This window comes from Lissotriton helveticus, chromosome 5_1 (genome assembly GCF_964261635.1).
Source record: "Lissotriton helveticus chromosome 5_1, aLisHel1.1, whole genome shotgun sequence".
Classification (NCBI taxonomy): domain Eukaryota; kingdom Metazoa; phylum Chordata; class Amphibia; order Caudata; family Salamandridae; genus Lissotriton; species Lissotriton helveticus.
Genome location: NC_136065.1, coordinates 474,451,086 through 474,473,951, shown reverse-complemented (window position 1 = coordinate 474,473,951; position 22,866 = coordinate 474,451,086).

The following is a 22,866-nucleotide window of genomic DNA, read 5'->3' as shown; positions in this document are numbered from 1 at the left end:
CTGCATGCAGGGGGGGGGGGGGCGTTCGCCCGCAAGAAGCCTCGTAGAAGTAACACGTAGTGAAATCTATAAAATCACTTCTAGGACGCCATTGCGTGAATGTTTTGTGCCTGCCTCACAGCAGTGACGCAGGACCTTTCACATTTGCTGGAGTTGTGTCACTTTTGTGACACACTCCAGCAAAGCGTCACTTTTGCGCTTACAAATACGTCAGAAATACTGACGTAGCTGTAACTCCTTGCGACATGATGCGTCATACATTAAATATGACACATCCAGAATGTCGCAAGGAGTGCGTACTGAGAAGTAGTGCATCGCTGCTTTCACGCAGCGATGCGTCATTTCTCATAAATAAGGCCCACAGCGAGGTGCACAGTGGTGTACACAAATATTGACACAGTGTATGTACCCAACACACTAATATTTTACACATTGACATAAAGGAGTAGATTTACAAGCCCCTTGCGCCACTTTTGCGTCACTTTTAACATGGGAAAAGTGACGCAAAAGTGGCGCAAGCGGCTTGTAAATCTGCCCCAAAATCTATTGGGCTGCCACACACACACACTGTTAATTAAAGGGTGCCATTGATGTCGCATAACAAAACAGACATAAGGCCAGTGCGGAAATGGATGACAGAAGAATCTGTGACAAAGAAAGTCACGTGATGTTAGGATGACTTATCCTCGCGCAGGTCAGAGGAGGCGTCCAGGTAAGAGCTTCCAGAGCAGAGGGGCCTCCGGGGACGAGGAGGGGTCTTAAGGCCGAGATCTGAGGCACTGTGCATGAGTGTGGCGTGAAGCACCGAGGATTAACAGCTCAGCTAGGTATGGGGGACTCCCGGCAGCAGGATCTTCAAAGCTGTGTATAAGACGCACAGTTCCTCCCCCGCACTTCTTCCTTTGTGTGAGAGAAGAGCGGGGACGCCATGCCAGCACAGGACACATTCACGTCTGCTAAGGGGCTAAAAGGGAAGGATTAGGTTAAAGAACTGTGAGTAGCACTTATAGCCACAGAACACAGGGCACGAATGCAGCACCAAACACCGTCTTCTTAGCCACGGGTCAACAAAGGGCACAGGGTAACGTTTCATAATTTATGCAGGTGGTCATGAGAACAGGCGCTCGTATTTGGGGAACTGAGTTTATTTCTCACCATCCGATCTGGACCCATAGAACGGTAGATAAGGCAGAAAAGAGAGAAGGAAACGAAGAGAGATAAACATGAAGACAGTGACACAGGAAATAAGCAGGAATTAAAAATAACCTGCAAGACAACTGTAGTGGGGCAAAAGAAAGTGGCATGAGGTGGGATAAGGGCCAGATGGCCTTGGTATGAGCAAACCCATCATTCCCCAGTGCTAGCAGTAGGCCTCTAAGGAAAACGAACTTTGGGCACAAGCACATAGGCCCAGATGTAGGTAAATCTAATTTACCGACTCATAAATACCAAATTTTACCGATTCGGTATTTATGATTCGGTCAATTAGAAGGAGGCAGGTGTAGGTAATTCTAAAATCACAATTACCGAATCTGTAACATTCGGTATTTACTGATTCGATAAATACCAAAACGGTATTTCCCACTGATTCCTATGGGCTTTGAAGCCCATAGGAATCAATGGGAAATACCAATTCGGTATTTACCGAATCGGTAAATACCGATTCCTGGCAGGGGGAACGGGGTGTCACTTTGACACCCTGTAGCACCCCAATTGCAGGCTTGTGTGCCGTGTGGCACACATACATGCCCTAAGGGCATGTCTGTGTGTCACATGGCATAGGTTTACTGGCACAGATGTGCATGTATACAGGAAATCGGTATTTTACCACCCAATAGGATTGGGTGGTAAATACCGACTCCTAAAGGGCCTGTGGCACTCTTTGAAGTGCCACCTACATCTCATTTACAGAATCGGTAAATTTACCGATTCGGTATTTTACAGATTCTGTATATTTACCGAATCGGTAAATACCGATTCCTGGCAGGGGGAACGGGGTGTCACTTTGACACCCTGTAGCACCCCAATTGCAGGCTTGTGTGCCATGTGGCACACATACATGCCCTAAGGGCATGTCTGTGTGTCACATGGCATAGGTTTACTGGCACAGATGTGCATGTATACAGGAAATCGGTATTTTACCACCCAATAGGATTGGGTGGTAAATACCGACTCCTAAAGGGCCTGTGGCACTCTTTGAAGTGCCACCTACATCTCATTTACAGAATCGGTAAATTTACTGATTCGGTATTTTACAGATTCTGTATATTTACCGAATCGGTAAATATACCGATTCTGTAAATGAGATGCCCCCTACATGCCAAATCCTAAACACCGGTCGGTAACGGCCGAAATCGGCTGTTACCGACCGGTAAATGGCGACCTACATCTGGCCCATAGTTCTTTTTTTTATGAATTAAATATGGACACCAGTGATGTCATTATTTACAGATATAATTACTTTAGGGCATGAGTTATAGTTACTTGAGAAAACTATAACTGGTGAATTTCAGTGTTTTGGTTTGTTTACTTTAAAAGGACATTTTCACCTAGCTGTACTGATTCTTTAATCTTTCGTTTTACAGGTAATTTCTACGGTTTCTTTTACTACACAATAAGATAATATTACAATTCTTCGATATAACGTCAATTCAACACTTGTTTTTTAGTGAATATATATAGACATGAATTCTTGTTTTTATTTTTTTATTTTAATAACAAATGTAATTAAAAATTAAATTAAACATTCACTAAAAAAAATCAAAGGTATTTAAAATACTTTAAATACATACCTTTTAACTGAATTTACTAAAAAAAGTATAAAAATAAAAATGGTAGTGAGTGAGGTATTTTTTAAATTGTAGTTTCTAAATTGCAGTTTTTAAATGTACTATATTAAATTACTAAAGTACTTTTTACACCTTTAATTTGATGCTTCAATGGGCTGTAACATTTTATTATATTAGCTTTGTGTTAATAACTATTTTAAATAGTTTAACACTTATATAATATATATTAAAATATGTTCAAAAATGTACTTAGAAAATAATAAACTTTAGTCAGACAGGAAAATTAGTGACTCTAGTGCCATCCTCAATTGGGCCATCACTGTGACCCACCTATTCTCTGACCAGCCACAGCGCCTGCAGGTAAGAGAGGTGGGCCGGGCTAGGGGGGAGGGTTTCGACGGACGACGAGGAGGGTAAATTAATTATTTATTTATTTTTCCCTCGTCATCATCCGTCGAACTCCCCCCTACCTAGCCCCACCACTCTACTGCTCTTACCTGCATGGGCTGCGGCTGTCTCTGACGAATGAAAGACTGGGTCAGAGGTTACTGACAGAGTCGAGGCTCAATCCACAGTACACCAGCTGTTCTCTTACATCTAAGTAGAACTGGTTCGGAGTAGTAGGAGGCCGCCAGTTTGTTGCGGTACTCCTGCTCTGCCAAACCCTTGATGAAGCCTTTTGTAGTTCTGCCAAATTCTGCACCACAGGGCCACCTGGCAAGGTGTTATCAGAGGTGAAGGCCGTCTTTATTCCATTCATCAAAGGGTTAGAGGATATGTGCTTAGATCTATCTCTTCTGTGGTGCTCTTCTTTATTCAGAACGTGGCATGTTGGCATTAGAAAGTTTTCTACAGTGTTTTCGAGTATTAACTCATCCGCATGCTTAGACAGCAGCAGGGCTTTAAGCGAGATGAAAAACTGGGGAGTCTTTCAAAGGGGCGTGGTCAATGTAATTAAGGGCTTGGTTTAAAAACTAGAACTCTGTGCTTAGCGTGCCGCACGGCTGGTATTTTGCTGCTTCTGTCATTGCATCTAGATATATAATGCAACAAGAAACATTACACCTACAACAAGCCAGGACTATTGGCTTTGGCAGTGGTTATTAGTTGCATAAGATAAATAAGCAACAACTATGTTATAATATTGAAAATACTCCTGTTCTGAAATTATGAGACTGTGAAAGAACTATAATGAGTTTCTTAGAAGTTAGATCAAAGGCGGTAAAGAGTGGCACTGCTGAGGAGCTAAGATGTTTTTTTCACCCTTAGGGTGAGGGCAAAAATGGAGAGTTCGTTAGCGACCCATATCAGAACCTGCTTTTTAGAACTGCCAGTACTGAGCACTAGCAGGACCCAGCTCAATTCAAGCCCTGGACAACCCCCATAAACTCAGCACCCTTTTTGTTTCAGGTGAAAGGCAGCTTTTGGTGGACATCTGGAGCCTTTCAGAACATTTAGAAAAACATACTCTACATAATCTCCATTTTAGCAATGTTGGCTGCTCCCCACACTTCACTTTCATACATGAGGATCCGATTTCTTTTAGCAAAACATACTTTTAAAAATTGTCTGGATGCCGCCACCCAGTGTCTTTGATAAAAAATGTAATTGTCCACCATCTTTTGCTGGAAATTTCTTTGATTATTGATAAACGCACAAAATTTAGTTTTAAAAATATAAAAAAGTATTAACAACCTAATTATGAGCGGCCTACTCATCCCACAGGGACCAGCAAGGGGAGTTAGCAGTCCTTTTTTTGGAATGAAGATATCCTTGTTCTCCCTACATCTATTTTGTTTCATCCCAGACATTTCGGCTGACCCTCGAAGTTCCAGGTGATACCCTGAAAAACTAGGAATTACCAGGAGCATCAGACCTGCATTACCCTGGCGATTCGTCATTAAACGTAGCTTGCATGGGGGCTCTCATTTTAAAAGATTATGATTGTGAGTCCCTGGCGTTTCTGTATCGGCTTGGATTACCCGCATTTACCACATAATCCATCATCTGCTGCATATTTTGCATATTAGTGCATAATAGTAGCTAAAATGTTGGTTGCACCTGTGCCATGCAGTGGAAGGCCTGTCACAATTGCTGACTGGTCACCTTCCAGTCACTTCTTGCTGTATCTGGATTTTAACCCCTTCGGCGCTGATGACAAAGCCAGCTCGTCATCGGCGTTACCTGCGCTACGCGGATGACGAGCTGGCTTTGTCATAAACAAGCGATTTTTTTAATTCCCGCGCACAGCGGGAAAACGCGGTAGCGCGGTAGGGGTTAAACTGTTGCTAATGAGGTATAACGTTTACCCAAACAATGTTAATATGTATAAAAATGCTAAAATAATTAAGTATTACTATTAAAAAATGTGCATCATTTTGCAGCATAATTTTCCATTCCATTTCTTGCCACATAATTTAGTTAAATCTGATGCATAACGTGGTCCTCCTTCGGTGCATTATTCCAGTGGCCCTCATTATGAGTTTGGTCATTCTGAATAGAGCCTGTAAAAGCAGGTATCAGGCTCATCAGAATTATATGTCCACGGCAACACACAGCTTTTTTTCACCAAAAGATATTTTTTTGCTGAGTGTCAGCAGAACTCTCCATGTGATACTCTGGGGGGAAATGAAAACATTACTGGGGGAATCAGACAGAGGATTACCAATGAATTCCTAAGTTTTCAGGTAAATGAAGTTTCATTTGTGATTCCCTCAGAGTTACCAGTATTCCCATGTGCACGGTTGAATTGTGTTAGAACTGGGGGTCTCTAGTTGGCAGAGGTAAGTACCTTAGACCAAGTAGGGACCCTTGCTTCTAGTCAGGGTGAAGGAATAACCCTCTGAGATAACCTCTGCTCACACTCTAGGTAGCATGGCACGAGCAGTCTAGGCTAAACAGAGGCAATGTGGATAATATTTGCACTTAACCCAAGAATAATACCCAATCCACCACAAACTGAGACCACACAGGTAAGTATATTTTATAAAAATATATAACTTTATCTAGTTTCAGCAAGGTAAATAAGGCAGTTGCACGATAATCATTTCGTTAGGAAGATGTTGTACTTAATCTTAATGGTTGCACTTATCTTTATGGTGGTACTTAATTTCAGGAAGTTCTTATCTAAAAAGATAGTCTCAAGTCTCTTTAAAGATCAGGGTTCAGAATAAGCAGTCTTGACTTATTTCATGAAAAGGTGCTCTCAAAAACGAGCAAGGAACCACTGCCCACGTGTACTCTGATTTGTGGGCTTCAAGCGCTTCAAATGCGCTCCTTCGCGAGGCCCAGGGACTCTTTTTCTTTTCCCCCCCGGGCAGACTCACTGGCTCTTAGGCTCCGGGCGCCCCGCGCCCAGCAGATCTCCCGCGTCCCCGCCCCGGCCGATCCCCTGTCCTCTCCCGCCCGCTCTCGACAATCCAACGAGCGGCGGGGGAGGCGGTGCTGCTCACCTTGTGGGGGGACGGCTGGCCAGGGGTGCGGGACGCCTCAGATTCCCTCGGCGAGGTCGGCTCTCGCTGACAGGTCGTCTCCTCTCCTCCTTCTCTCCTCGCCGGGACCAACCAATCCCGTCGCGGCTCCTGTGACGAGCCCCTCTGAGCGCGAGGCCGCCAACCAATGGCAGCGCGGCCTCGCCGATGACGTCACCGCAACTCGGGGGGAATCAACCAATCCGGTCGCGGCACTTTTGCCGAGCCCTCCGACCACAGCCAACCACAGCGCGGCCCCTTCGTGGATGCAATCAGACTCTCGAGGTTACTTTCAGGGCCCGGGCCCGCGGCGGTGATGATGCGGGCAAGCGGAATTAACCCGCGCTGTGCTGGGGGAGCTTCAGAACCCCACGGCCCCCACGAGCACGTGTCGATGAACATGCCGAGCTCGAGGCAAGGCAGACAGCAATCAGCGCGGCGCTCTCAATCAGAGCAGAGAGCAGCCAGCGCGCTATCCGGGGCACAACAGCAAGGCTCAGACGAGCAGTCCCTGATGTACTCTGCACACCGCAGTGTCACGATCTCCTCGGCCCACAGCAGTTTCAGGGGGCACAGCAGGGTCTTGTAGTCCTTGGGCAACCTTTATGTCCCTGGGTTGCAGACAGGGGGCCAGCTCTTCTCAGGCCCTTGGAGATTCAAGTTGCAGACACAGCACACAGCAAAGTCTTGTAGTTTCAAGCAGGTAGGGTCACAGCACACAGCAAAGTCCCTTTCTCCTCCTCAGCTTTCAGTTGCATGGCAGAACAGGTCAGCCCTTAGAGCACACAGCAAGGCAATCTTCCTTTAGTTCTTCCAGCAGAGGTTCTTACTTGCTTGTAGGATCTTAGAATCTGAATCTCTGTAGTCAGGGGTCCTTTCCTTATACCCCTCAAAGTCTTTGAAGTCCTTTGAAGTCTTTGTGCAAGCGGCCCTGAGTCCAGTCTAAACCAGTTCTGGGGGTGGCTGAAACACTGAGGTGTTTCTGGTTTTCTTCTTCCTGTCAGCTTCAGGGTCAGAGGTGTCAGTTGGCCGGCAGGAGAGGGAGCCAGCATGGGGGGTAGGCAGGCACAGCCCAGCACTATCAGGCACTTCTTCCTCCCACCTCCCTAGCAGCAGATGCGGCCTTTCACCCATGGCTAACTCCGACCCCCTCCTCCGGGGGCCCTGCAGCCCTCTGTCACACCCAGACCAGACAGGCATTCCACAAACCCAGGCACACAGAAAGGTTTAGACAAGAGAACAGCCACTTTCTAAAAGTGCTATTCTCCAACACAGGATTTAAAAACAACCTTCACTAAAAGATGTGTTATTAAATTCTGAGTTCAGGGATATCTTTCACTTATGTCCCATCTTGTTCCTATGGGAAGATAGGCTGGTATCCCATGGGACCAGCCTCCTCCATGTTACTCTATGGAGCAAGATAGCCTTACAGCAGTGAGCACATAAGATGGCTGCTGCCCACTACCAGAGCATGTGACCTGCACTAGTACATGCTCTACCTTATCCACGCACTGCACCCTGTCCAGGGGGGTACCTTGAGCCTTCCATAGGGGTGACTGATGTGTACAGACAGGGAAGGGTTAGGCCCAGCCAGCGGAGACACTGGCCAGGGGGACAGGCAGTCACTGACTGCACACAGGCCCTGCGCTGGCAGGCCTGAGTCACCTTTTTAGGGCTACTCATGTGGGTGGCGCAATCTGCGCTGCAGGCCCACTAGTAGCATCTGTCATCACCCGCCCTGGCACACACAGTGCACTTTACTAGGGACTTCGTGGTGATACAAATATGCCTATCAGGTATATTCACTCAATATTACAATTTACAGAGGGAGCACTTACACTCTGGCACTGATCAGCAGTGGCAGAGTGTCCAAAGCATCTAAACCAGCAAAAACGAAATCCAGCACAGCATTAAAAACACATGAGTCAGAGGCAAAAAGATGGGGGAAGAACCACGCCAAAAGGTGTCAGGTCTAACAGATTGGGATAAAAAAAAGTCCCGGACACGCTAAAAAGTGGCCCAAATTTGCATATTGCCTCTTCGCAAAACACTGCTTCGGCAAAGTTTTATGAAAAGACTTCACTTAGATAAAAAAAATCATGGATTAGTTCACACTGGTGAACCACACCTTAATGCAAGTGAGGCCACTTCTGCTCAGGCCTAACACCCCCACTCAATCTGCATACATTAATGGGCCGGCCCAGCGAGCAAAAGGGCTGACACCTCTGCCCCATTGGTAAAAGGGAGGTAATGGAGGCCCATCAGCCCCCAGAAAGCCCATTCAGGCACCCACTGGGCCGCTGGCGGCATCCGAGCAACACAGACACTGCCCAAATCGGACCCCATGCTGCCCAAAAAAGAGGCCCACAGCTGGAACTCAGACAACGGCCCCATGGCATTGCCGAGTGCCCGCCTTACCAATCCCACCCTGCCCTTGTGTCGGAAATATCTCTGGAGAAGAGGTCTCTCTAGATTTGAAATTCTGTACTGTAGGACTTTCGAGGTTAGATCGAGTAATATACCCCATTTCATTTAAAGGAAAGAAAAAGTATGAACAATGCGGATTTCGGGGTGAGGGAAGTGGTTGGCACCACTACCTCCCTCACCTGTTGCAGAGAAACAGTCTACTGGCCAGGACACTGATAACACATTGAACAAAAGTCATCGCCTAAATATACCATTTCTACTGGGTGCTGTGGAATGTTCCTCAAGCAATCCCTATCAAACTTATCAATTGTTTTCTATGGATAAGAAAGGCTCCATAATTCAGGAGTTGAAATTGGAAAACCACACTACCTGCTTTTCATACACTGATTTCATGGCCGTGTAAAATTCTACAGTATCTCATCAGACCTTGCCAGCTTCTGAAAGTTTTTCCAGTTAGAGGAGGGATGGGGCTTTGGAAGGGGTGAGATTGTGCTGAACACAATCTGAGGCACTTTAATTCACTGCCTTCCCACCTCAAACCAAATAAAACCCTCAAAGTTTTTGAGCAAGTTATCCTGAAAATCTTTCCAAGTGTTACTTGGAGGGATTTGCGTGTGGATAAGATCCAAGTACTGAATGAGGAATCTGAAGCTGATTGTACTGAGATCAGGGCATAATTTGAGCCAGTGGTTCCCGGTGCTCCGCACCAGCACTTAATCATCAACACCAGCGCTTTTCATGAGTAGCAGTTAAGGACACATTTATTTATGGTAGGCATGGGGAGATTAAGTGATTTGCCCAGAATCACAGGATGTTGAGCCGAAGCCAAGACTCAAACATGGTTCCCCAGCTCTGAAGTCGGCAGCTCTGACAGCTCTCCCCACTTTCATGGTTCTGTTTCAGGCAGTGCTAACAGGAGAAATCGGGTGGTTCAAGCTGCCTCCTGACTAGAGCCCCTGTACTTATTTCTTTACAAATTAACCACTTACTGTGATCATGGTTCAAGACATGGTAGGGCTGGTCAGATAGCCCCTAGAGGGCATCGGACATCATATCCTTCACCATTTTTACAGTCAGACATTGCCTACATACACTCTTCAATAAATAGGTGCACACACCTAAAGAGAGATTTAGAGAGAGGGAGCTCAAGTAGTTTATTAATTTTCCATGGCACTAGCTTTTCCTCCCTCACTGTAGTGCAAGCTACTTTGATGCCACCTTTGCGGCACACAATGGACTACAGTGTGTTCATAGAGATTCACAATTGGAATTCCAAATTGCAGGACGTGTTTCTGCATTGTGAATCTGAAAATTGAATTTACCAAGTTAGAACAACTTTGTAATTTCCTGTGTGACTTCAACGGGAAATTGCTATAACAAGGATTCTGCAAGCTCCCAGCCACATAATTGCAAAGCAGTTCAGTAGAGTTTAATGTTTCAAACATTTAAAATCACACCTACAAATCCACCATGCATAGGAAGGAATCACTGGACCCACTTTCCCATGATTGGTCAAGGCACCACAAAATTCGCGGACAAACGTAATCTCAAGTTAAACATTAGGACGAGATGAATCTTTTTCAATGTTCATGTATTTTACAAGAGTGCAGCTCAAAAAGTGCTACTCAAGTCTTTTGGACCAAGGTCCATTCAGCACTCTTCCCACAGCCACAGCCATTGTGCATTTAGTCATCGAATGATGGTGCTTAGAAGTTGCAGCAGCAATACAGCAGGCATCTTTTAGGCTAGAGAGGTGAAATAAAAAGTACTCAAAGTGGCCTAGTGGGTCTCAATCAATGGAGACAACCTGCATGGAGACCCACAAATGTCAAATGAATTCTCTGCCTATAGGTGAGATCGGAGAATTACGAGGAAATCCTTTACCCACCAACCCACTCCTGCCCACTATGATGATACAAACCCCGCCTGTAGAAAATTAGACTGCAAGATGGATGTATCAGTGGGCACAGATGGGCTGAGAAAGAGAGCAGTTTTAGAAAGTAGGAGTTTTCCAATTGAGGATCCAACACTAGCACCTTTTCGGACTACTGGTTGCTCGTCTTCTATGTCATGCTCAGTTCTTAGAGGGCTGGTCATTGCCAAGCAAGTACTCCGGTCCGGACCAAAATGTCAGAGACAGGTCTATTCCGCTTTAAGTAGTCGCGTTCTAGGCCTTTTTTTTTTTAAGTTTCTTTATTGAGTTTTTACAATTTTAAATTACCAAGGCAGTATATTTTCAGGAAGATCTAAAGCAGTATACATACGTTAGATGTTCACTTCCCGACATGTCTCAGTTATATTTCACATATTCAATTATGTTCAGGATGATTTAATTAGGGATAATCCGGGATAAGATTACCCGCGAGCATAAACAAATAAATCATATACAACTAGCACAACTTATTGCGCGTGATGGCAAGAAGTACTGTTTCATACTTAGATAAGCTTGTATATCAGCATGACAGTGATGGTGAAATGAGCGTCTCAGGGGCGAGTTCCACTTACTCATTCTAGACCTATTCATACCTTCAAGGCCATCACAAAAAAGTGACCTTCATGGTCCAAAATATCCACTGTGCAAGGGCTGCTTTAGAGGAAAGACGAGAGCTAAACTACTGCATGAAGGGTGCCAACACAAATCCAAAGACGAGAGCCTAAGAGGCGGAAACTAGTGCTCAATCACAAGGGTTGTACTTCTGAAACTGTGTGTGGAACCTCGATTGATGCTAAGAGCCTCCTACATAGCCTTCCCCACCGCCAACAGGCTGGGGAAGACGTGGTAGACAAATAATATGATGGACCGGAATGTGACTTGAGTAATTACCAGTGTCTATGATGCATTCATGCATTACGCCCATGGTTTGTCTGTTTTTCTCAGGGGTAAGAAGCAGAGTCACCAAAAGATATAGGGTGTATTTGATTCTGCATATAATGCAGAGCCCTATGCCCAGGTTTTGTGAAGATCTTCCAGGTTCTGATCTCATCCGCATGAATGTGAAGGACAGCGGGTGGTGCTCAGGGTCTCGAGGGTTCTTATCCTGGGATGACTTAGAGCTATGATTATTAGGACACTGAAGTAGGAGAAAGTCATTGGCAAAGGAGAGAAAATTGGATATCTGAGGGTCCCTCGCTTATGTCACAGCCACTGTGTCTTTTATGAGGACATCAGCTACATTGTCCCTCCTAATCACATCCTATACATCTTGTGAACCACACCCACCCAGAGGAAGCAAAAAAGTAATGGTTAAGAGAAACTGGTTGGACGTTCTATGATTGCAAGTAGGAACTGATCAATAATCCATTAGCAATGTTGCCAGCTGACAGGCTCCATGGCCTTCTGAAGATGAAGTCCCCGTCTGTGACTTTGAATGAGCATTTTCTATGGCTGTCCTCTGGTCTAGCAGAGTCCAGAACTCTCCTAGAGGGAAAGATCTTAAAAAACATGCAAAAAAATCTCAGGGGGTTAGAGTTTTGAGTTCATCGTGCAGGAAGGATACCAGGCTGGAATGAAAGTATGGAACAAAGGCCGGATTGCAAAGTTCACGTGCCATTTGACACTTCCAGCCAACATCGTACCTGATTCTGAATGGGTTGGAGACGATATACTGCCAGTGGGTCAGCATCAGGACTGCCTTAACAGCATTATAGGTCCCTGGGCAACGTAGTGCACTGGGCCCTGCCTATACAACCAATCACAGGAATAAAAAAGTTTAATGGAAAAAATAGTGGTCAATTCTGGTCTGTATGGGGCCACTATGCTCGCGGGGCCCCTGGGCAACTGACCAGCATGTCCATATGTTAAGATGGCACTCGACTAAACACACAGGGAATTTTCAAAGTCCCCTTTAATACAGAGCTATGGCTCAAAACAGTCCCCCTTCCTCTCTCTGGTGTCAAGATGTAGTTGGAATTACACAAGTAAGTTGCTTAAATATGCACATGCTTATGGACAGATAATGGTGAAATAAACCTTTATCCTAATTTGTGTCCACTTGTTAAGTCTGCCTAACATATCTGTGACTTTCAGGCACAAGAGGACATAACACTTATGATTCATTATTAGATACCCAGAGAGCCAGTGTGCTCAGTCTCATTCAACTACATATGTCCTTAAGGCATCCATTCCTTCAGCTTTGCCTCTCTCTCCTGCTCCTGAGCTGAAATGCCAGCTATTTGTAAAATACATCTGTAAATCCTGAAAGAGGAGAACTTACTTAGGTGCTAATGTTTGTGCGACTTTACAATTTGAACGACGACAACACAAGGCCATGTAAGGTTTTTATTATACAAGAAAGCTGTGACATAATTTCCTTTTTTTTGTGGATTACATGTACATTGCATACTTTTTTAATTTAGGCGGTTATGCAGTCTGTGCATAGTTTTCGACTGCAGGGAGAATTATTCGAATAAAGAGTGTCTTGCTGGAACTGATGTGTGTGTTATAATCTAATAGGTGATTAATGCATTCTCTCTATTGTTGCCCTTTGCCTTGCTGCTCAGTCTATGTGATGTCTTCAGAATGTTGAGTGTGTTTGAGTGGAAGAAGGAATCAGTTGGTGTGGAAAGGCTGAGCGGCAAGGAGGCTGCTCCTGCTGATGCATAGTATGAGGCATAACTTGGATCATATCTGAAGAATAAAGCTGTGATTCTAATATACATCACTGGACAATGTATATTTCATTCAACTGTAGCAGTGTGCTTGACTGGGAGACATTTTGTACTCAATCTAGTCTCCCACGGGATTATTTCATGACTTTTGTAACTGAGGCAAACCACCATGCACAGTTTTGAAGCAGATGGCAAGCAGAATGCATAACAGGTAATATGCATAATTTTCATGAAACTCATGCAAATGTTTCCTGATTTTTTCTTTTTTTTTCACCCACACCTGGTTAATGTAACCAAGGGTCCTGCTTGACATTGTGGGATCTGGCATCCAAATCTAAGGCAATGACATTCAACTATGTTAAATGCGGACAGCAAGTCTGATAAAATAAGAACTGTGGGTCAGTGCTGGTCTATCTCCCACCGAATAAGCTATTTCTGTGTCATTTCTGATGAAAACCAGGAATGGTTTGAAATCAGCAGCATGCTTGTGGGACTATATGATCCTTTTAAATATTTTTGTGGCGTAGGAAAAACAGAAATGTAAATATATGAATGTTTTTTATGCCAACATTTATTGTCTCTTATTTCTCATGTAGTCCTTTATCTTTTCTATTGAGTGAGAGGGATAGGTTTGCCATCTACCTATGGATTATATTAGGTGGGCGTAGGCAGAAGCAGCAGATACTTGTTTCCAAATTCAGTTTCAGGAATCTGCTCGTTTTGCTTCACGAACAGGATGTACATAATACCGTATAGGAGATTTAGCAGGTGTTCCGATATAAACAGGTCGCCTATAGAGACACCAAGCTCTTCACAAAGATTATGCATGTCTGTTTGAAAACCAAAGGGCCAATGAAAAACACTGAAGCCTTCACCTTCACCCCTGTCATGTCCCTGTTTGAGGAAAGCAAGCTGAAGAAATAATGGGGCATATTATCAAGAACAGGCGATAACATTATCGCCGCTTTATCGGCAGGAAACTGCCGCTAAAGCGGCGATAATGGCCTTGATAATATGTCCTTGTGAATTCCCATAGCAGCCCAGGTTCTGGTGTTAACCTGGGCTGCTATGGGAATTCACAAGGGCATATTATCAAGGCCATTATTGCCGCTTTAGCGGCAGTTTCCTGCCGATAAAGCGGCGATAATGTTATCGCCTGTTCTTGATAATATGCCCCAATGTCCTCTAGCAAGATTGATGATTTTTACAGCACAGAGCCACAAATCAGGTGCTAAATTGAGATGGATTACTGGGGTTGTATTCTTTAAAAAAAAATTATATGCAATCCAGATTCTTTTGGCAGAATTTCATTAAAAAATTATCCCATGGATCCATCTTCCTTCAGTGCTTGTAGAGACCAAAACTCCAATGAAAACATTTCTTAATGCATATGAGGGATACGTTCAAATTCTACATGGCAAGTTTCGTGAAGTTGCCTGTATTAGTGTTAAGGAGTGCACATTGTGTATTTTTTTTATATAGAGAGCTTTTCTGCTGTCGTCTCCCTTTCACGCAACGCAGCACAGCAACTTTGCTTTGCATGAAATTTTAGTAAATGTACCCCTTGGAATCAGAGGTTATTACTGGACCCAGGGATACTGGTATTTAGTAGGTGTGGTAACATCACTTTGGTTTTTGGCAACTAAAAAAAATCAACAACCATGATTTATTGCAACCCGTGAATACATGACATTACTACATTCACGATGTAGTGACAGGAGTATGTGCGGGTATTGCTGTGAGCTAGGTTGTAACTGTGCAGCGCGCCATGAGATAATACAGCATAAAGGCAAAATCCACCAATGGTCAGTACATAGTACCTGTAGTGACACCTGCAGTAGGCAATAACATGCGAAAATTGGTGTTACCGCACCTATTACTGCTTTATTTCCAAATACCAGTCTTATTTTCACATGCAATTTTAAAAGACAACATGGCATATATATTACAAGGCACATCCTGCTAAATATTAATATAGTAAATAAGTGTGCCAAGCCTTGCCTCACTTCGTGTGCATCACATCTCCTTCATGTATCAATACAAAGGCGCATTGCACCTAATGTTACTACAGTGTAAAACTGAGTGGATTACATTGTGTCTGCCCATGATTCAGAAATCCTTGCTGCTTGAATAGCTAGTAGGTCTGGGAAAGTACCATAGAGCCAAAGTGTACACCCGCTTTTCTCAATCTGCAAGCCTATGTTGCACTCACGATTTCTATATAGTTTAATTTGGTGATTTGTATTTGTAGTTTTTGATGTTATAATGTCAATGCACACGAATATGTATCATATAACGATAAATGTGGGGCTAATTTAATATGTAAAAAAAACCATATTTCGCATATCTATTCAGTGAACTTTACTAATCAGTATCCAAAATATTTGCTCTGAGTAAATGGCAAAAACAAGTTCATTTGGGAGAAAAACGAATTAACCCCAAAATGCGAATGGAATCTTGAAAAAAACAATACCTTTTACATAAGAAAGTGACACTCGTGGAAAACAATTGGAAGTCTTTAAATGGAGAGGACCCCTTTACATACGGCCTGGAAAAAAGGCATTTTAATTCCACAAATGATTTCACCAAAACCAGGACACATAGCTGTGCCTTTACAAATTGTGGCATCTGAAATTGGGAATAATATATCGAAATTGGCTTTAAATCACCCATTTCCTCATTCTTCCCGAATTCCAGTCCTTTTTCCAGCCTTTTTTACACCTTTAGGTGCTTAAGAGTCCATAAATACCAGGTCATTGGTGATCTCGTTGTAGTCGAAAACGGTATTTACGGCCCAGCAGTAACTAGGTCCAGAGCCTGAGAACCATCACGTGACTGCCGACATTTTAAAGCTGTAGTCTGAGTTCCCTCTGTGCTCCCTTCTCTCGCACCCAATTGATACCGGCAGCTGTCAGGCAGTGAGGCGGGAATCCCAGGAGCCCTGAGAACATGGAGGCCTTTTCGTCTGAGAGCTTCTTCCTTGCCTGGGAAAAAGGCAGAATTGTAAGTTCAGTGAGTTCCACCACATGGGTTGTCAGTCTTACAGAGGTCTGTCTGCATGTTTGTCCTGTTTGAAGTTCATGGGATCATATTAACCGGTTGCAGTGCTTTAAATGGGCCGGTACTGTGCGATACCGAGTACCGGGGCTTTTTTATTTTGAGAGGGAGAGTACCTGCACTTCTCAAGAGTAACGTAATAATTTACAGGGCTGGGCTGGGAACCACAACCGGGCCCGGCAAAGTGCCCGGCCGGCCCCTCTTGGGGGGTTGGAGGGGCCGCCGATTCCGGTCGATTTTGGTACAGGGCCATTTTTGCAGCTATGCTGCAAAAACGGCCCTGTAACAAAAACGGCCCCCAGGGGACAAAACCGGCCCCCACCCGTGCGGCACACCGGGGGATTGCCCGGTGCCCGCTATGGCCAGTCCGGCCATGATAATTTAAATTGGAGAGTGCCAGCACTTCTAAGAAACAAGAAGGTACTCTGGCACACGGTACCTGCACTGCTATTTTTCCTTTTCAAGCACTGACTGTATGTGATTCGCACGAGAGGGCAGCGAGGCACACGCTAAGGTTGGCCACTTAATATGCATTATGCTGCTGTGCATGCGTAAGAGGAGCAGACTCGACTGGGCATACATTGTATTCCGTATTCCAGGGGCGCAACTAGACCCGAACTTCGGGAGGGGGGCTAACACTCCCAGCCAGGGCTAGCCCTAACACTGGTCATACACGGCGCAACAGTCTCTTCTGACACCCCCCTCCCCCATTTCCGCCTCCTCCATGAATTTCCTCACTACCACTCACCAACGATGCACCTCATCTCTCTATAGCTCCTTTCTGACAAAAATGTCTATTTTTTATAGCGTACTCATAGTTTACTCAGACTCAGTTCTGTGATCTGCATGGCACATGTTCTGTGTAGGCAAATCAACCCTTTGCACTGTGTGGGTGACAGGAGTGCCCATGTGAGTGCATGGTGAGCAATGCGACAGTGTGAGAGTAGGGTAAGAGGACTGACTGAAGGGTGAATAAGGTGACCATATACATTTGGGTATGATGGGCTTGTTTGAGTGAGATTGCATATGGAGCAGTGAGAGGGACAGGTGAGTGAAGTGTCACATAAGTGCAGTATGAGTAGTGTGCTTGTGTGACTGCAGGGTGAGGTACAGGGTGAACAGCGCAAGTGCATTGTGAGTGCAGAGTGATCACTGTGAGTGCAGGGTGAGCGGGTGAATGGTGTGAGTGCATGGTGATCAGTGTGAGTGCATTTTGATCGCGGTGAGTGCATGGTGAGTGTGAAAATGAAGGGCGGGAATGAGGAGTGGGTTGTCTGAATGCAGGGTTTCCCAGACACTTGAAGTAACTCAGAATGCTAATGACGTCGACATAGGGTTTTAGATATAAGTTAAACTATTGCTATTATGGCATTAATCATGGATTGAGGGTAGAAGAAATAAATAATGTACTGATTCTGCAGCAAACTTACAGTCTTATGATTAGAATCACCAGCTCATTATTTTGATGTCACAGACGGTTCAAAAATAAGCTGCCACAGTATTTTCAGCACTTATCTGTGCATACTTCGAACAGCAAATATAAATAGAAAGTACTTTTAATTGTGTTCTAGGGCTGCCTGAATTATCCATGGTTGATAGTTAAAGGGAACAAAGACAGAAAAGTCCATTACGAATGAGTACATACTTTTTTTATTTATAACCCTATTTAGTGTCAAGACAAGGTCTTTGCAGACTCTTTAAACACATGGAGTGCAATTTTCTTTTGGCAACCCTACTTTATATTCCTTTTCATGAAATGCATTCGCACACTACAGCAGTAAATGTAAAATACATAGGTAAGGCAGAGTGGTTGGCCAGGGGGGACTAGAACCAGAAAAAAAAAACTAAGCCTCGGTATGCAAATGGTCTTTAAAGACCTGTGAACAACTCTGGCATGCCCGAGATAAGACTCCAGATACTGCCCAGCCGAGCCCACAGCAGCACGAGCTCCAGCAGCCTGGCTGAGACACATGACTGGTTGGGGGGAGGGGCTGAAGTCCTTTTAGCCCTATGGGCGTTGCACGCCTGCAGTACACTATATAAGGCAGTGAGACTTTGAGCATATCTTTACAAATGTTAGGTGTACCTGGGTGGAATAGGCTGGTTGCACACGGGTGGGTAATGTTCAAAAGTGCAGGCTGGTTATTGTAACATGTCTGGTGAACACAGTGGTTACTCTCTGAGTAGCACATGCATGTGAAGCAAAGGTGAGGCACATGCTGTTAAATTAGTGTGTCTGGCTAGAGAAAGTTCCGAAGGAAGAGGCTAAGCAAGGGCTTCACAGACTGATGTTTTATGCATTATGGGCCAGAAGTAGGTGGCTAAATACCGGTCAGTAACGCCGAAATTCGATACATTTCAGCGTTACAGACCGGTATTTAGCCATTCCTAAAGTAGGTAAGGAATCAGTAAATAAGGAGTCGGTAAATACCGATTCCTTATTGCTCTTGCATTTAAAGAATCAGTAATACCGATTCCTTAAATGCAATGTAGGAAGCACATTACAGAGTGCTTTTGAGCCTTAAGGAATTGCTAATTATCACCAACTTCAAGTTGGTGGTAAATAGCGATTTCCTATCAAAAAGCACTTTTTGCTTTTTGAAATGTGCCATGTGGCACACATCCATGCCCTTAGGGCATGTATGTGCACCACATGTTCACACATGCACATTTCAGGGGTGCAACAGGGTATCCTTTGGACACTATGGCACCCTTGAAATACCTCCCGGTATTACCGATTCAGTAATACCGAATCGCTAATACTGAATGTCTTCACATTCATTCCTATGGGCCTCCAAGCCCATAGAAATGAATGGGTAGGTATTCATTATTACTGACCCTCAATTACCGATTCGGTAATAAGGAATATTAAGGACTCAGTATTTTTTACCTAATCTTTACCTACATAGGAAATATGATTTCTTAATAGCGAATAGGTAAAATTCGCTATTAAGAAATCGGTATTTCTGATTTACCTACATCTGGCCCTAAATCTTGTTTAGGCGCAGGTCACACACAAGGGTGCATCACTTACCTGATTAAAGGATCCCAGACAACACACGCTAGTCATCTGACAGAGTGGATCACTGTATCAGCAGCTATACATATTGTGCGACAGGGAAGAACTAGTAACGTTGCAGGGTGGGCCACAGTATGGCAAAAGAGACTTTCAGACACAAATATTTTTGCTTTCTTACAATGGTGTGTCTGACATTGGTGAGGGCTTGGCATCTCCCACAAAGTTTTATTTTAAAAAAACATAGCAAAACAAGCATTGACAAAGTCAAAAGACTTGCACCCAGCACTTGAACTGTGGGTTTTGCCAGTGCTCGTATCCCCAATGGTGTGGGAGAGGTCCCCTGCTCCTTCTTTGCTCTATTTCCACTTTTCTATTCGCCTCTCTGTTGCCTTTTCGTGGCCTCTAGTTAAGGGGCTCTAATTGTAAATATCTTGTGCTATGTATGTCACTCACAGGTAATCCTAAAAAGTGACAGACTCAGAGGTGGGACAGCATTGTAACTGACCATGAGCTAGGCTTACAAGCTTTTCATTGGCAATGATCTGATATGAGACTATCTTCAGCCCAGCCCCGCAGGCTTTGCGAAGGAACCTAGCAGGAATTTAGCTTCTATTGTTGCTCCTCCATGTCAGTACCCCACACACCCCTATCCAATGAATAATCTGTGGGGGGTGCGTGTAGATTCGCTAATAAAGCTAGGGAGGTAGGATAAAATCGCTTATTTTTTCATGGCATTTTTGAAAATTACGCCAAACTACGTGAAATTTTAAAAAAGAGTCACATTACTTTTTTTACGCAAGGCATTCCTCACCTACAAATGTCATACCACATACCAGCAGAGATTGATTCGAACAGAAAATGTCCATCATAAGACTTGGTCAAACCACTCAACTAAAAATCAAGGAACATTCCATGATTTTTAGGAGAGTGGTTTGAGCAAGACTTATGTTATGACATTTTGTATTATGGAGCATTACATAATACAAAATGTCATCACATTTCATCTAAAACAAAATTAATGCGGTTCAGAAGATTTCACAAGTGTAATTGTAGCGTCTTTTGTAGGATGCACGAATCCACATTTATTTAAACGAATTACAAATGAATTACATTTGTTTCCAAATGTTCATTATATATTTCAACCGATTGTGTCCCATTAATCCTTTTAATCATGTAGTGTGAAATCAGTTACACCAAACTCTCTGCATTTCAGACCCAACTGGAGAATTCACTCCCTGTGCTACTAACTTCAATACTGTCATACAAAGAAAAGAGGAAAGCAAACTACACTTTATTTGAAAACATATTAGAAGATAATTGCCACTATATAATCCTATCAAGTAAAAAATGGCATGTAGAATTACTCAAACTGACAACTGCAACATACACTTGTTTTAGAGTAAGGGTGGGTGAAATATTCTGATCCGCCAGTGGGATTGGCAGAGTTTTGGTGACTCCGCTTTACTCTTGTAACACAGAGATCCAGTCAAATTCTGCCAATTGCTGCGTGGGGCAATTGTTTTCTCGTGCACTGCTTCAGAACGGTAAATTGGCCAGTGCTATTGAGGTTTGGAGTCCCCTAGCGTGATATTCGGTTGCTAGGAGGACATCCAGCGAGATTTTCTGAATGCGGGCAGTTTTGGGCGGTTGCAATCGTTTATGGTCAGAATGATAATGCTCGAGTACAAAACCTACTCGAACTGCCGCAAAATCAACTTGAGTGTCTGCGCCCTCTGGAGCACCTTGTGGTGTCATTTGAGCTGAGTTTTCACAATGGAATGAACTCACAGCCCTAAATCACCTACTTGCACCCACTGGGGTGAACCACTCAAGAACTCCATGTACCAGAGTCCCTAGGGGTGATCCGGAGGAGGGGCTAGCGGTGTGCGGTCCATTGCGATTGTTTCTCTAAATCACAGTGTGAGCTGGGCAAAGGGGTTATTTTTTGCTCTTTGGCAGAAGTCCATGGAATCTTGCTGAGTTTTTATGCAACTACACAGAATTATGCACAGTCAAAGTCTGCGAGTTCCGCCCACCCATGTTATAGAGATATATAAGATTTTCGGATAGGTAACTCGCCAGTATTGCCCAAGGCTTGGTTTTGAAGTAGGGGAATGCTTGGCAAATGCAGATTAGGAGTTGTGCAGGTCTGCTCCATAACTTGAGTAAGCCTCTTCACCTTACCAGCTGCTTAGAGCTGTCACTAAACTGAGAGATAATCAATTTTGTCTACTACTGTGCATTACATGTTTGCAAAGACTAGAATTAAAATGTCAGGGTAATGAAAATAGAGACAAAAAAGGAAAGTAGAAAATGAAATCACAATATGTAAGACATTTGTGGGGAAAAAAACATAATTTAGGTTGGAGTTATGAATACGACCTTGAAGAAGCTGGAGTGTATGTTTTGTTAGGCGTATGGGGTTAGAGTCAGAGACAATTTCGCCATGAGTGATGATGTAAGGTTAAGTATATGGGATAGGTGTGGGAAGGGCTAAGGACAGAGCTAGGATTGGGTTAAGAGTTAGTAAAAGAGATTACATTATTGTTAGGTTAACAGGGTTTGGGGTAAGGGTAGCCTTAGTTTAAGAGATGTACAAGGAACATTTCCTTGAAGATGTCATAAGGAGGGTTGTACTAAAAGAAGGTGTAAGGATAGAGGAAGGTTTAGAGTTGGAGTAAGTGATGGACTAAGGTTAGGCTTAGCCTGGGGCCTGCTTTGGGGTTACAGTATTAGAGTAATCGAAAGTGTATGTGATGTTAGAAGGATGGAGTAGGAAAAGTATGCAGAAAACTAGAGGTGGTGTAGGAGTCACAAAATAATCTTAGGGAAAATGTTTAGGGCTGTAGTTAAAGATAGAGTAATAGTTAGGAATTGTTGTGAAAATTAATACATGCTTCTGTATATTTCACAAATGTAGTGGTTGACCTATCCAGTTTAGTATTTTTCACTGATATACGTGTTATCAACAATTTTCTTACTTCTACTTTTTAGCTCTTCTTTTTTGAAAACGACTTTGTTGCATTTTCTGTGTTTACATACAATCTATTAGATTGTGCTAGCAACATGTAGCATAAATGAGCATTCTATCTAACACATCTTTGTGCCTCTTTATTTTGCACCTTTAAATTTATGGATTATATGTGAATATCTGTACTTGCTTGGTTGACTGCCATCTCTTCTATAAGAACTGCTACAAATACATATTATTTAGCGTTCAATAACGTATCTGCGTTTTGCTTATGTTTCTACTTTTGTGTAAGTTTGGAAATAAAGGTAACCTGTGTCTGTGTCTGTGGGTGCGCATGTATATTAATATTAGGCCTGGGTGGAACCCCCGGAATTACTCTCCGTGGAAATCCGAGGAGTTACCTAAAAACTCAATTAGATTCTGTGGAGTCCCGCCAATGAGCAGAAAATGCATGTCTCGCTGTTTGTGTTGTCATTTAGTGCCTGTAGCGAGTTTTGGGCTGAAAAATCAGTGTAAACGGAGCAC